The sequence below is a fragment of the Belonocnema kinseyi genome, chromosome 9, assembly GCF_010883055.1.
Source record: "Belonocnema kinseyi isolate 2016_QV_RU_SX_M_011 chromosome 9, B_treatae_v1, whole genome shotgun sequence".
NCBI lineage: Eukaryota > Metazoa > Arthropoda > Insecta > Hymenoptera > Cynipidae > Belonocnema > Belonocnema kinseyi.
Genome location: NC_046665.1, coordinates 25,320,652 through 25,324,664, shown reverse-complemented (window position 1 = coordinate 25,324,664; position 4,013 = coordinate 25,320,652).

Genomic DNA, 4,013 nt, shown 5'->3' with positions numbered 1-4,013 from the left:
CATTGTTGTTCCCACGAGAAGCTAGGGAAAGGGGTTCGTCCATCCTTGTAAAGCCCCGCATGCAAGGATAAGGCTGCTTACTCTGAGAGGTCGCCCGGTATCTCAGAGTCACCCTTCTAGACACCTCACCCAGGTGCCATTCAGCTTTCGGCACGGTTTTCACACCTCCGCTTGGGGATTAATTCCTTCGGGACCACCCCTGGACAATTGTCCTTCGGCTTGATTCTAGAGGAATCAAAACCGAACCGAATATATATATATATATATATATATATATCTGCATCTCCTCAGATCCTACAGATTTTGGCCGACCAGTTCTCTGAAGGTCCTTGATAGATCCATGATTCATAAAGCGCCTTACAGTTCTTTCAATTGTTGATTTTGAGACAGGATTTATTCCTTCTCCATTACGAAAAGTGCGATTAAAAAGCAAACGAACTTGATCATAAGGTCGAACTCGATCTCCCCAACCACGCATCATTAATACAGATACCCTCTCTCGTTCCGAAAGTTTACCTTGCGCCATAATAATCTTTTAGTGAAAGATGGTAAGTATGTAGTCGTAATACGTAAATTTAGTTTCGATTCGTAATATTCGTATGGAATAACTGTATAGGACTTATGGTATCGCCTTAGGTATTGACTTAGGTATCGAAAAACGGTATAGGACTGTATAACTTTTCGGGGAGGAACAGAACTCTCACCAGAACACCTGGAACTTTTAATGAAAAATTTCCTTATGATTTTACAATATTCAAAACGCTGTAACCAAGATCAATACAGAGCTCACCAATGAATTTCTCGTTGAAATTTACTTCAAGAATGACCTTCACTTTTTTGAAAAATATTTTACCTGAGGAAGTATCCAACCATCTGGGGACTTTTTAGACACCCTGTATATATCCTTATATAAGTTTGTGGATCAATCTTTTCTTATTAAATTATGAACATCAAGTTTCAAGAGCAATGATATCAAAATTAATTGAAAGTATCCATGTCCGATAAACAAATGATTCAATATATAGTAGTTTCACAATTCTTGAGAATAATTATTTGATTTTGTTAATTAAAGTTCGCTTGACGATACATTACCGTTTAAGTGTCCGCCATGGATGATAAAAGTATTTTCATCTAATTTACATAGCTGTAGAATCACATTGTAGAGGACAATTTGAAAAAACTATTTTCTGGATGAAGATTAACACCTTAATATATTTAAAATATCTTCAATCCTTGAGACTTGGCAAACACGATTCTTAATTTCCGACGTCAAAATTGGAGTTATTGACACATTATACAAAGATTTGTAAAGCTTTCAGTGGGGTTCAAAAGATTGCAAAATAGCTCCAGGTTTATCCATGAATTTGAGAGAATTTCGTCAGATTTCAAAAGATTTAACAATGTTTCAAGGGGTTCGGAATCTTACAAAGTTCTTTAAGAGATTTTGAGATAATTCATTGGTCTTTGAAAGACTAATGAAAGTAATATATTCCTAGGTAGAAATATACCACCGGCCCAGTACTGGCCCAGTACAGCCTGCCGGAGTTCCAGTACTGGTTGGCTGTACTGGCTTGTAATTCTTGGTGTTACTGGCGTGTCAGCACTGGCGCAGTACTGACTGCCAGCACCGGCGCAGTACTGGAAAACCTCTGACATACGACAATGCCGGAGTTAATTTTAAAAATGATAAAAAATTATTTAATTAATTTAAAAATCATCCATTCATCATCATACGACTGTATATCGTGCGAATATTATTTATATTTGCAATATTTTAATTTTCAAACTACTTGTTTAATTTTAAAACCCACTATTTCTATAATCTAAAGATATAACAAAAAAGGTATTTAAAAAATAAATAATAATTGACTTCCAGTATTTTGTCAACACATGTTAACGGCACTGCTTTGAATGAATACATATATTACATTTTTAAACATTATATTACAAATAAAATTTCTAACGCTAAGGGGGGAATCGAACCTACATATCTATACCCAAATCTATCGCCTAGCAGTCGGGAGTGCTAACCACTGCGCTAAACCGACAAGTTGAAACTTGTTGAAAAAGCCATCCTCTTAAGCTACAGTTCATAAAAGTTAAAGTGCCAAATTTGGAGCTCTCTGTGCCTAATTATTTATTATTATACGACGTTATGTAAATGTGAAATACACGAACTGTTTACAGGAACTTCAATAAAATAATTATTAAATAAATCATTTAAATCGACCACAATTTTTCTTCGTGTAATATTTTATTTTTTCACGTTTTAGACCATTTAAAAAGTTCTGATAATAAAATTTAATGAGCATTTAAAATTTTTATCGGCAGAATTTCGAAATTTTTCTACGTTGCGCAAGAATTTTTTTAATAACAATTTTCTTTAAACCTTCGTGTAGCGTATTGCTTTTCAGGTATTTTAGACAATTTTACTCGACATTTCAAAACACCCTGAAAACATTTCTAGACGCGTTTTTTTGTCTATTTTTGTACTACTGGCATAGTGCCACCTCGGTCGTGCAGCCAACGTCCTGCCAGTACTGGGCGAAACACCGGCTGTCTGTACTGGTGGGCAATACTGGGCCAATACTGCGCCGGTGGTGAACTCCGGCACAATACCGACATTTCCACCTGGGTTGTAGCGGATTTCAAGATATTCGGCAAGATTCCCACGGATTTTAAATATTCCAATGAATTTTAAAAGTACTTTAAAGATTTCAAGGGACCTAATAATACTATGAAATATTTCGAAAGAATGCCTTGAAAAACAGGCATTGTACTCTTGCTTGCTTATTGTTAACCGGCCAATCAAGGGTTTCCCTGGCAGACCGAATACCGCAATACTTTTTCTTGCAGTGTGAAAAACTTAAAATAATAAAACACCTGTCATTTACATCGTCCGAAGGCGAATTCAAGTGCATCTTCTTTTAGAAGCAGTTGATAAGCGTTCCGTCGGTAATTTTAAGAATTTTGTCTCGATGGTAGCGCCGCGCAGTGGAAACCTCAGTCAACAACGCTGCGATGCAAGTGAGAGAGAATTTTATTTTTAAACTTCGCGCGCAACATACTACTTGATCTATTATGGATGCGCTTAAAGGTACCTTCAGCAGGAGCTAATGAAATTATAAAAAAATTTTGAACGCTGAAAAAAAAAGTATTGCGATTACTCCGTGAGATTCAAATGGAAATTTTAACGTAGAATCCGAATTTCAGCAGTTTAAAAGTTGACCTTGCTGTCTATTTATTTTTTTAAGAAGGAACCAATGCGGGACTCAGTGGGTTCTTTAAGGGTACTTTGCAGAGGCTCTTTTTGCTTCCTTCGGTCCGCCAGGGTTACTAGTATGGTCTTTGGGCCTATATTAGGCATGCTCATATTTTCTGATCTTTTAAATTGTCTTAGAAATCATTCTACAGGGATTTTACGAATGTATCTGTATGTATGTCTGTCACTTTTTTGTAAATTCAAAAATTCTCTGCATGGGTGTTTTCAGTATTCAAAAAGACGAATAATTTATCCTTCCCGGTAACAAGCGTTGAATTCAGAAAAATTAAGAATTTGTATTCCTACGAATACGCGATTTTTCCTCCGTCTAAAAGTCCCCCAACGAGAACAGAAAAATTTTAAATCCTATTCCTCTCAATCGACTTAGTAAAATTTAGCAACTTATTACACATATTTTGTGAACTTATTAGAAGGAATTAAATAAAATCAAAATATGACCACTTCTAAGGAATAAAAAATATCTCTGTTAGGGGCGTTGCCGGTACAATTAGAAGGAATTAAATATATTAAAAACGCGTTCTTTTTGGGAGAATAGAAAACTTTTTGGCGGTCGCTATGGAAATAGAAGTGAATAAGTTTAGGAGGTATCTTATTCTTATTGCATCTTATTCTTACCAGGTGTATACATACAAAACCGGTATTTTTTCAAGAAAAAAACACATTTATTTCAAGAGAATGATAACAAATATTTTATTCAAAGTATGCGCCCTCGCTGGCTACACATTTTGTC